Raw genomic sequence first — 12,835 nt, 5'->3', positions numbered from 1 at the left:
GTCTTCCTTTCTACATAGACATAACCCTTGTAAAAAAAGATTACAATAATGATTATGAGCATGAGCAGCTTAAGCTCTTTATTTTGGATCTGAATTTTACAGTTTGTTCCCGGTAATTAATTCTCATAGCAAGGAAAGCTCAGAAAATGAATGCGGGTGCAAGGCAGGTCAGGCTCGCAGCTCATTCCTCTTACAAAAGGAGTAATTAAAAACGAGCAGAAAGCAGGAAGGCGATAAAATGTGCACAGTACATACTCAAACAGGTCACCTTCTCTTTAAAACTTTTGACATTAAATCCATTCTGGAAATGAGTTGGCTACATCAAAAGAAGGTTTCCCCTCCTCAGGTGCTGAAGGAGGATCATGAGGGGAATGTTAGAGAAAACATTTTGTGTGTCATTTCTTTTTGCTATATAGGGAGCAAACATCTCAGCATTCACAAGAGAAACATGGACGCTTTGCCCTCATCACCCCTTGAGCTTTGTGTGATTCAGAGATGTAACACCGTGAGTGAGACATTATTGGCGCCTTCTGCACATGAAATGTCATGCAAGCAATGACAGGAACAATAACAACAGGCTAGCTGAGGCTTGTCATCTCTCACTCCTCAGCGTGATGCATGACACCGTGTGACAGCTCTGAACTTCAGAAACGCTGCAGAGGCTTCTTTTACACATTTCATTTCTTCTCTCCGTCACCCCCCGTCTGTCACACACCTTGAAGTGTTAAAACGTCCACACAATTCTATTTAATACCTCCCAGCATTACAAGTTAATACAAGACATACTATAACACTGAAGGGGAATATGAATTAAGGCCTCTCCCCACACTCACGCTGTTCTTTCTCTATTTGACCTACTTGAGCTATGTCGGCCTGGAAGTACAAAATATATCACACAAGGAACTCATTTATTAGTATTTAATTTAGAGTAATGCCCTGCTGCAAATGAATGTTTATCCATCTTACTCAGTCAAAACAGTCATAACAGCTGCCTACATTACCTCTACTAGACAGCCCTCTCTGTGCCAATCCTATTTCATACTGAGTAACCAGGATGATTGCACCATGGAAGAAAATGAGTTCAGCACATACAGAATCTGTGGTAAAAAGAAAAATAAATGGTTTCAATAGTGTTTTTGTGGGATAGATTAGTAAATCTGATTGGTCCCAGATCTAGAAAATCACTCAGAGTATAGGAAGCCATAACGCATTCACCCAGGCATTTCTTTATTATTTTGCAATCATCAGCTTTTTATGGAGGTCCAGAGCAAATTAAGGTTTGGTCTCAATGAGATGCAGTGGTGGGAGGTATGCAGATACAGCTGGCTCCATCACTCTACTACAAACCATGAACATCTCATGAACATCTCAAGCAAAGCACTCAGTAGCCGACATTTATTGTTTCCTAAAAATCATGATACAAAACACAAAGGACTGCCAATGGAGAAGATAATTTCTCCTTCTTTAGTGAGTCACACCCACGTGTGTCTGTGCCTACAGTTTTGGGTCTGGAACACATTTGAATGATTAGTGTGTCCTCAAATGAGACAATGACTTTCTCCAACTGTGACATGGCAAGACCAAATGATGGAAATGTGATGTACTCTATATTTCAAAATGTTACTGAACATCTTTAAAATAACAAGTAATTTCCATCCAGCTTGCAGACATTCTTTATGTCTCAATGACAAAGGTCCTATTTGTCAGCTCCACTGGAACACCTCATCTGTCCTCTATTAAATTCAACAGACATGAGATTGAGTCTGATGATTAATTCTGATACCTTGGTAGCATCATTAGCAATGACAATGGATTCCCGATACACACCGAGGCTCTGCTTAATAATGAGCCAAGCTGTCTTCTTTAGATCGCGTCTTCATTTGCATAATGAAGGCAAAGATGCAGCTCTTTACAGCAACGACACGACTGTGTTGTCGAGTACATGAGGGGAATCAAAGGTGAAATAGCAGAAGTTGGCATCTTCAGTAGAGAAAGTGTCATTTGGCAGACTATCCAGCTTCTTATAGCCCTACAAGATCTCTTCCATGAAGGTCCATTTTAAACGACTCAGCTTAAACACAGCATGAAGTCCACTTACAGAAGATGTGAAGGTGAGTGGGACCAAAGACGACCTTGAGGGAGGTCTCTAGTGATACAAGAGACTGTGAATGTAGTAGAGATAAATAAGAAAGTGGAAATAGCACAAAAAAAACAATGTTAGTTCTGACTTTTTCTCATAATTCTGACAGCCGGTCCTAACTACACAAAACGCGGGCCAGCGTCAACAACAAAATCAGCTTGATTCTATTTAGTTTAGTTTATTAGTTTATCTGAATCAGGGACAGTGTACCAAAAAACAACAACATTAGTCTCAGAAGAGAAGAGATGCTTTGTACCAGATTTAGCTAACTAGCTAATTTCCCTCTGTTGTCCCTGGGCAGATGATGTCAAGAGTAAAATACTTGTTTCCTATTGGACTGTCCTAACTGCCTGAAGCAACGCAGCACAAAGCATCTTGAGGCAGCCAATGACCCGCCTCTATTTTCCTCTCTGTCACTGGCTCAGACGTCAGAGGAAGAAGGGGCCTCCCCAAGGCACCGGCACCCGCTTTTCTCTCTCAACCGAGCTTGTAATCTTCTTTTAAAAAGTGGAGATTACGGTGCATTAATAATATCCACATCCTTCATTGAAAAGTTGTGCTTTGACTTTTGTCCACAACATCTGTGAAAAATCTTTTTTTGAGCCTCTGAGTTTTGTGATTTGAGTCATCAGATCATCATTACAAAGGACCATACTTCCGTTTGTCCACCTGCAACAGAAAAGCACGAGATATCAAACTGTTTGCTAAGGGAAACTGAAATGCACAGAACGGAGAATTCTATATGCAGTGTGGATAGTGAGCCGTTCATGCGCGATGCGGCGAGACATCCAACGCTCACCTGCTGTTTGGACACAGTGTGACTTTAATCACTGAATTCTGAGATTAAAGTCAGAACTAATGTTTTCAGTGGCCCTCAACCTCTTCTGTAACATTCACTGCAGGATGAAAAAATATATATATATTCTTAGTATGTCTCATGTCCCTCTGCTTTCCATTCTACTCCTATTACCACTTTTGCTATGTCATTTTGTAAATCAATGTGATGGTTTATGAGTTGAGATCTTAAATGCTGATCAGTTTGTTTTATATGTTAACTTCTGTGATAATCACTTTACATCTTAGGGGGATTAAAGGACAACACATTACGATCTGATCTAAGTACTCAGAGAGTTTCTGCTGCACGTTTGCAGATTTTTCACCTTTTCTTTTTATTATCTTTAACCTATTTATCAGATTGACTACATGGTACACTGATGTCTACTGCTGTTGCACCTAGTTGATGTAGATACATGTGTGCATCAAGCAACATTACGCAATAGTAATCTAGTTTGTCTTTGAGAAGTTTCTCAGTACAGTCAATGACCAAATAATCTCCCAGCATGTTCACAAGCGATCAGTTCCTCCTGAGACGGACAGACACTTACAGTTCTTCTTCAAGCTGGGGGATTTACAACAAAGCCTGTGGGATTTTCTCAAGAGGGTAATTGAGAGAGCTTGTTTGTGCCTGAAAACCAGGACTTTTTGTTTTTGTGTCGTGTGTTTGCCATTGCTGTTGTCTAATCTGTGAGTAATTACAGCAGCCAGCCCTGGAAGGAACTGGATGTTTATCACACAGACAAGAAAAGCATAAAAGCTCATATTGGAGATTAACAAAACCACTCATGTTTGGTTGTCTCAGCTGTGAACGGACCCAAATACTTCAGAAGATATCTCTAATTAACTTCAGGTTGAAAATGACAAGTTTGGTAAAATTTTCCCACATAGGTCCACAATCTAATCCCATGAACACTGTGTATGCATTATGAGCATATGTCTAATGCGGCTGATCTACCTCATGGTTACTGTGTTTTTTTATCACCCCAAACATGCTGTGATTGGCTGGGGGCTTAGATGTTATTGACATGCATCATTTTTAGTCTTCACATCGTTTTCTTTGGAAAATCCATTTATGGGCGCTCTAGTTCCAGAATACAATCAAATCCTGTGGCTCTAATTAGAATATAATCAGAATTGTTGAGATTCTTTCTGTGTTTAAACGTATGCTGATTTGTGTATTTTATGTGTGTATGTCCACCTGTCCTTACCCTGTGACTACACTTTGTAACCATGTGTTAAAAAAAGCTTTATAAATATAGTTTATTATAATTTCTATACGTTTTTGTTTAGTTGGTTTGGACGAGATGATTAGTTGAGTTTATCTTGCTATTACAGTAGTCCAGAGTAGACAAACCAAACAAAGACAGGCAGGTTCTCTTGCATGCTTGAAAGGTTAATGAAGGCGTGCTGTTAGTGATATGTTGCAATCTGCAACCTATTCTTTAATTTGAATATAAAGTGCTGTAAGTCTTATTAGCATATCAGAACCTGGAAATAAGGATTTGTTACATTCTAGTTTAAGTCATTTGAATGAGCCCTTTTTAACTACAGTTGCATTATCTTGTTGGCCATGTGTCTACAAAAGTCCAGAGTGGACAAAAACCAAACAAAGACAGACCCTTTTACGAGCGTAGGATCACAGTGTCGATTCTGTGGCATTGAAAAGGGGAGGGCGGGTCAGGTGAGCGGGGTAGCAATAGGTTGCAATCTGCTACAAGATGATAACACAGACAAACAATACGCTGGTCCTCAAATGTTAAGAAATACATTCTCATTGTGCATGATCGTATATGTCACCACGTATTTGTAACTTTGTGTTTGTGTTATTTATACTGTGTTAGCCTTGTTAACCAACACAGACCTCACCCAGCGCATCATCATCATCACTGTCAGGTCCCATCATCATTGTGTGGACAGGGTGACAAAAGGGGGAGCACTCTGTCATTATGTGGAATAATCATCTCAATCTTCTGACCTCAGACTGTAAGACACAACATGTACTGTAGTGTACAAGCTCCCTGCTACTCAGCTGAACACTCATGCTGCACACAGGGTTATGCTCATTTTGCAATGAAAAAATAAAGTGGGGTTCTCCCTGTTCACTCTTTTGTGTTTTCTGTTATAACACTTAAGAAGTTATCTGAAAATAGGGGAGAGAAAATAAATGTTTTCCAATTTTTTCTTCTTCTATTCTTCCCTGTGTGTGGCAGAATATGGTTTGACAAGGGGGGGCAGGCAGAGCCCGAAGGCTGGGTCAGGAGCTGAGTGTTTGTGTCTGTAGATATTGTAGACTGTGTAGCGTCTTTGTGTGAGCGCATGTCTGTATGGGGGAGTCTGTGTCTGTGTGTCTATACATACAGTGTTCACATTGTGACTGCACAGGCTGCACGCCTCCAGTAGCATCTCTGCTCCGTCTTCTAATCTCCAGCAGGCCTGACAAATGTGAACACAACTGATACCGCAGCTGCCAGCTGTCCCTAATACCTCCTTTTTTCTAACACAGCAGTACTGCCCCCAGGGACCATGGGTTACCACAAATACACTTAATGAGATTATAGCAAAGAAAAATCATTAAGAAAAAAGAGCAACTTATTTGAATCATGCAGCATTACTGATTGAAACAGTAAACAGCATTACAAGCCTGCCAGAAAATCCTTCTGAGACAGAAATGAGGCTGCTGCTGCTTTTATTGACACATTACGCAGATGGAAAAGTTTGACCCAAAAGCATCTCCTCTCTTAGCATGAGTACATTTGTTTTGATTTCTTACACAAGATATTTCACAAATATGTCCCACAGTTTGACTTAAGGTTATAAAAAAGAAACAGCGGTCAGTAAAACATGGCTTCCTCTGATAGATCCTTGCAAACCCTCATATTATCACAGAATTCACTTTAAAACTCTCTTTTATGAAACACAATCTGGGGAAAAAATAGCAACCTAATAATATTTATTACAGGCCAGCCAAAATGTATCTGCTCCACTTCTTTAAAGGCAGGGTTGGAAATTTTCTAAAACTAGCATGATTTTGAAAGTAGCATTCCCTCAGTGCTCCGTCTGCACCAGAGGTGGGCAACTGGTGGGACCCCCATCAACCCTCAACGTGGCCCTCAGGTCAATTTTTAAATCTGCCATGAAATCATGAAAAGCAGAAATATGTCCATAATAATATTTGATCACTGGTATAAGTTGAGTTAAATTTGAGACATAATTGACTTTAATCCTTTTTGTATTCAACAATTTGGCCCCCTGGCAGTGAGAATTAAATTAATGTGGCCCTTGTTGTTACCAAAGTTTCCCATCCCTGGTCTTGGTCTACACCCCCCCCCCCCCCCCCCCCCAAAGCCATGCCTCTAACTTACATGCACGAGCGCCGTTGCTCCAGAAGCTGACCTCAGTTCATCTCTTGCATTGTGTAGAAACTATGTTGTCTCATGTCTCATTCAGCGGTAAGTAAACTCACAGTATAAACTGTCATCGGTGACGTGCTTGCAGGGAGACAGGGAGGCGTGTGATTGGTTCTTCAGATTGGCACTTCGAGGCAGACATTGGTTGAAGTTTTTACAGGCTTACAACTGCTACAGATGACAGATTTACTTTGTTCCCTTTTCAGAGAACATGAGTTATAAATGTCTGTCAGGACCTAAAGACAATTTCAACCAAAATCAAAAAAAAGTTGATCTGGAGGAAATGACCAACCCTGCCTTTAAGGACAGCGTCCCATCCTCCACTTATAATCCTTTGGTTTTTAAACCCCATAGCCCATTTAGCTGAAGGTTGATGTCCTGAACAACTATAATATATATATAGACCTTTGCCAGAATTGCTGAAATAAGTCAGAGGTAATTCAACAGCTAGCACAGTTTGGAGTAATTGAACATCTAATTATTTTGTGTTGCTGGTCACTTCCAAGTTGCTCTGATGCACCTCAGGAAACAACTGCTGTCCCTGGAGGGAGACAAGCTGCTGGGGAGAAGAAAGAAAGCCTCTGCCAGCACGGGTCTGTAGAGCACAGTTTATTCTAATTCCTCTGTAGGACATTAATGAGCCGGGATAGTGGCTGTCTTAATGGGCAGCCAGACAGATTTTAAGTATCCCACGGAGTATAATCCACAGAGGTACAAAAGCACTTCTGCTACACCCAACAGATTGTTCTGGGTTTTCATCTTGCTGCAACTTCGCTTCTTAGATGTTCATTAAAAAAGGGCATGTGCCCAATATGCTTTAAGTCTTTCCTTTGAGACCTCTGTGAGCCAAATGTTAAACTATTCCACCACCTATTCTTACAACATTTAGACTTCACAATTTAAAATCTCTTACCTCTTAACGTCAGTGTTTAACTCCCAATCTTTGATATCATTTTGCTGACCTTAAAGTACATTTACCATCAGAACACTATCTAATAACATGTCAAAAAGGATAAGAGTTTTTCATTTCCATAATTATTTACTAAATATTATATATTATACTTCTTTTTTTTATATCATATATCATATTATATATCAAAACTGTCTTTTAATTTGTTTTTTTTAAGTTTCTATTTACTTAAAACCGGATGTGTTCTCTTAGTTTTACTTGTGACAAGAGAATTGCAAAGTGCAATCATCTTCATAATGTGCTTCAGGAAATCCAACAACTTTTTGAAGTGGAAAAAAAAAAATGTTTCTGCAAATGTAGTCATATTACAACTCCAGCTTTTCTCAGAAACAGATACAGAGCTTTATTTTCCCTTTTGATGCGTTGTTGAGCTTAACTTTTTATATCTCGATTCTTTAGGTATGAGTCAGCCAATCAACACTTGGGCATGCCAAATGGTAAATGGTGAATGGACTTGAGCTTGTATAGCACTCAGACAAAACGCTTTTACACCGCAGGTCACACCTACCCGTTCACACACTGATGGCAGGCTGCTAGTGTCCATCAGTATTACCTTAATCCCAATCATATGAATACTCTGCTGACGAGCAGTGGGAGCAATTTGGGGTTAAGTGTCTTGCTCAAGAACACATCGTTATGTGGCTGCAGGAGCTGGGGATCGAACCCCCAACCTTCCTGCTGAGAAACGACTGATTCTACACTGAGTCACAGCCACCCCAGATCACTGTTTGTTGATAAAAATAACATTATGCTCTTATCTTTTGAGGTAATGTGTGTTTTACTGTATATATAGCCACGTTTCCACCAAGTGGTCGGGTTTGGTTCAGTACAGTGTAGCCCGCTATTAATTAAATTCAACAAAGAAGAACAGGACACAGTCAACAAAAGGGACCCTTTAGGGTCGGGTCGGTACCCTTGGCACCCCAACAGAAGGGTACCAAGAAAGTAGGACGGTACGGATCCCTTATTTTGGTACCATTCCCAACTTTTGACGGTGGAAACACCAATAAATGGGTACCGAACTGAACCGTACCGCTTAGTGGAAACAGGGACTTCCATCATGAAATTATCAGTTGTCATAGAATTCTGAGATTCAGACTGAAGGAGCCTCAGAAGCATCAGGCTGCTGCACATTACTTCTAGAGACAGTGTTAGGAATCAGTATTATTATGAAGATGTGTCAGGGAATATGTGGCCCCCGACATCGCTATACTATTTTTTTCTTGATAGGATGCTGTTGAAACCCCTATCCATGTTCAGCTTTCTTTTCACACAATGATTATAATGAAAGCACAGAGGGGTTCATTAGTTTGAGTGTCATAATGAAATATTTCTGTAGCAGGATGTACCAGAGTATTTAGCTGTGAGCATGTGTGTGTGTGTATGATTATTTTAAATATGTATTAGCAAATATTGTACTGGATATACTTCATTCTGTCGGTTGTTCACCTATAAAGTATCTATTGTATAAATGAGAGCTTTATTCTCATGAGTGCTGCTTCACCCCTCTGTTGCCTAAGGCTGAGACAGCTCCATGACTGAATCCGCAGAGAAGCTCCTTTACCTTCAAAGAGAAACCTACAGCGTGCACTAAGCAGACATCAAAAATAAATGAAACTTTGCCCAGCGATGTGCGGTTCAAAAACCTATATCTGTGAGCTTTCAGTGCAGATAGGCATACTTTACATGCACCCACATGCAGCACACAGTTTGAAAACCTCTGCAGTCTTTTTACATTTGTGCAAAGTCTGATCCCTCTGTCTTGTTGGGCTTCATGCTCATTAATACACTGTGCAATGATGTGTGAAATGCTGTTAAGGGATCGGTGATGAACATGCTTACTCCACATGAGGACATGCAACACCTGCGTTCCTACAAGATAATGTATACACGTGTTCCATATGCATGGGTATGTATATCTTGATGACATTTCTTGTAAGGTTCCCTAAAGGTCATATTCTGTACCACATTACAGCCGGGAAAAGATCACTGTCACCTATGGTGTTTGGAAATGTTAATGATTGTGGTTATAAAGCATTTAAAACATATTTTTTTGTCTTGAAAACTGCAATGTTTGGTGAGGTTCATTGCTGAATAAATTCCAAACATACATTTTGTCACATTTTTATGGTAACTCTAAAGGAACATTAAAGACTTGTGCCTTCTTCCACTTCTTTACAAAAACCCATCAATTCTCTTCCTACAATATATCGTTATACTCTTCAATGAAAAGGTTCCCACAGGGCTTTTTGTAATTAATAAAACATTAGAATAGTTTAATAGCGCAATAAAAACAAATAAGTTATAATAGAAAAAATTATAAACTTATCAACTGTGGATTTAAAACCTGGTAATTATCAATTATGGCAGTGAAAGATCAGGAAAATGATCAGTTATAGCCATCAAAAAATGAATGGATTACAGCTAATTTAAAAAGTATTTAAATAGAAATGTTATAGTGTAAATGTGTAAACTGGTGGTTATACTGAAGAACCTCATGAGTGGCAGAGTCTCAGCTCTGTCAGTGTGTGTATTTCTGGCCCATCAGCACTTTGTGTATTGTACGGCCAAGGCAATGGGGGCAACCTTGAACACAGAATGAAATGACAAGTGTCCATAAATGAGTTCTGGCTGCTATTTGCTGATGGTGCTAAAGTGAGCCGCAACTAAATATAAACTTGGTCGGAGAGGGCAGTGGTTAAGAAGCATGCTAACACCCGTGTGTAAAACAGCTGTGAACACGCATGGCTTCATTTCATGTAAGTGAAGTGTACGCGCTGAGTAGCAGGCACCAGGTTTTTGCTGTCGACATGTAAATCGTTGAACAGATGAGGATACGTTTAGAAAGGGAGCAGCACAGAAACATATGTCTATATGTATTAATGAGTATTAAAATAAACACAGGTGTGAAGTATTAAGATGTTTATATATAGCCTATATAATATATAATCACATTGCAATTCTGCTCTGTGGAAACACCAAAATACCTATTAACCAACTTTCTGGATATTTATTATAATTATTACTATGATGCTAACGATATTAGCCAAAGTTTGTTTTTGTCTTTTTGTAAGCACTAAATCTTGGACACAGTGTCTTGAATTAAAAATAAAAAGTGACAGCATATTTGCCCAATATGCCCGATGTCATGATGGGTGTCAGTGTGCTGTGACTGCACCAGTAAGAACTTCCAGGGAGAGTCAGGTTGATGTACCCTGACACATGAGTAAGGACTTCAGACTGAAGCCCAGAACTAATCTAACCAAACTGCACAAGATGTTCCACAGTGACTAAACTGGGAGGCACTGAAACTGCAGTGTTAATATGACCAATACAAGTTTCACATGAAGACTGGAGGATTATTTCAGCATTATTATAGTTATACCTTGTACACAATAAATGAACATAACAGTAAAAAACATGCCAACGATGTGTCATCAGTGGACAGAAATGGAACATGGGTTGAGACAAAGCACTGTTGTTTCTTCTTTCCAGAGCGAGTGATTAAAGCTGCTTCTGCACCTGTGCTGTGTGTCAAGAGAACCAGCACTACCACTGCATCTTTTCACCTGGAGCCAGGGGTTTAAGCAAGGTGTCAGAAATGAGAACGTATAGCCCACTTAACTTCAACTTCAAGCTTTCCTTTTCTCCAGGCTATGCCCCTTTTTTGTAAGCTTCTTTGGACACGTTGTTATTTTCTGTCTGGAAGGTAGTGTAAGGCTCCCTGGGGTCACCACTGAAAGTGTTCTGTCAGACTTTTTGAAACAAGCACTGCATTTTGCTCCACCAGCCGCCCCTTTTTGACTCTTCATTTTTTTGTATTTCTTTTGCAGGATTTTTTTTTGCTCATGTGCACCACATAAGCTCCTATAAAAAAGTGAATTTAATCATCACTCTTAGATAAACCCACTGAATTCTAATTGTAAATGAACCTGAGCTGCAGCTGCAGCTTTGCTGGGCCAGTGGAGAGAAAATCTCCTCCGTGCCCCTCTGCTATCTCATCACCCAAATGCTCATCATGAGGATTATCAGTAATTCTTTTCATCACTTACTCTTCTTTCTAGTCTCAGCCGTGACTGCCTCTCTCTGCAGCATGCAACATGCATAGATCCCCCCCTCAATTCCACTGTGCTGCTGTTCACAGCGACCCAGGGACAAAGATGGCAATCTCCCCACTGCTGTTCCAAACCTGATCAGCATGGAAATTGGCTCATTCCTGTCAAGCCTATGTGCATGCTTTCAAGTGCCTCAAAGATGTATATCTAACCTTGTCTGCATAAAAAGGTTTAGAAGAAAAGGGGAGGATAAAGTGGTATCATTATTTTTACCTCATTCAGAGACTTCGGTGTGAGACTGCTATTCCCAGCGCATGCGGCAGAAATCCTAGTTTTGTCCCCGCTGTGTGTTGTCTCCGACTTCTTCTTCTTCTTCTTCTTCTTCTTCTTCTTCTTCCGTGTCCCTTGTTGACAGAGAGGCAGCAGTCAAAGCATCCTCTTCTTTTATTTTGCCTTGCCAGTAGACACCCGCCTTCATACCTTGGATGATGGGAGTAAACGAAAAAAAAAAACCGGGATGCAAAGCATATGAAGGAATCAGGCTCCCAGAATTTATTTTCCTCCCCTTTCCTCTCTCCTCTTCTCGCGCTCACACCAAAACAGGCGCGTGAGGGAAGACGTCAGTGTGTTTTTTCCTCCGCGGTTCCTGTCTTCACACCTTATCTTTCTCCAGCTCCGCTTCCCCCCCCTCCTTATCCTTTATTTGCACCTCTCTGCTTCTCTTCTTCCGTGGCTCGTAGCTTCAGCTCCGTCGTGACGGGTGAGACGCCTCTACACGTGCAGCGACATCTGTGAATGTGCTTATGTCGGAGACTAAAGTAGCCTCTTAGCTTGAGATTGAGACCACCCTCCCCTCCTCCCGTTCAGAGATGGGCTTTCTAATGGCATGTACCATTAAAGCTCGGAGCAGGGTGGGCTGCAGCACTGAGGGGAGAGAGAGGGATGGAAGGGGGGGGGGGGGGGGGGGGGGGTTTGCTTAGAGCTAGGGTGGTGGATGAGGAGATGTAGTCAAAGACAGAAAGAGAGAAAGATAACTGCACAGACAGTTAGGCAGAAGTAACATGCTCCATGATAGTGTTTTTTTGTGTGGACTGAAGATGCACATGGCCTTACTGTACAGATCCTTCATCCCTGATAAATACGTTTAAAGACAACAGCTTGGTCGTACACAGAATCACTGTATGACAAGAGCATATGTTGGTTTTGGCAGCAGTGAATTAATTCTGGAAGAGCTGCAATTGTGTCACGGATAAAGCATTCCCTCTATGCATGACTGGCTGAAGAAATATCAAACATGCAGAAACATATTGCGGGAATTGGGTGGAATGAACAAAATTTTGCGCTAAAGTTGTGATTTTCTGGATGAGAGAAGAGTCCATGTATATAGAGGATATGTATCTCTAGATGCTAACATACATAGCTCCAG

At 40.6% G+C, this 12,835-nt stretch overlaps 1 protein-coding gene across 4 annotated transcripts in view; it reads right to left on the bottom strand.

The window, feature by feature from the left end:
* The window catches only part of b3gat1a (beta-1,3-glucuronyltransferase 1 (glucuronosyltransferase P) a), a 78,266-nt gene extending 65,996 nt beyond the window's left edge, over positions 1-12,270 (bottom strand). For 3 of the 4 annotated variants that reach the window (XM_061045889.1, XM_061045892.1, XM_061045891.1), the window contains exon 1: positions 11,683-12,270. The gene's annotated coding sequence lies outside the window, so the exon portion shown is untranslated. The remainder of the gene's footprint in view (positions 1-11,682) is intronic. The other variant, XM_061045893.1, reaches the window with a different exon arrangement.
* Between the last annotated feature and the right edge of the window lie 565 nt (positions 12,271-12,835).

This window comes from Labrus mixtus, chromosome 9, assembly GCF_963584025.1.
Source record: "Labrus mixtus chromosome 9, fLabMix1.1, whole genome shotgun sequence".
Lineage (NCBI taxonomy): Eukaryota > Metazoa > Chordata > Actinopteri > Labriformes > Labridae > Labrus > Labrus mixtus.
The sequence above is the reverse complement of the archived record's forward strand: the minus strand, read 5'-3'. Positions and strand labels throughout refer to the sequence as shown.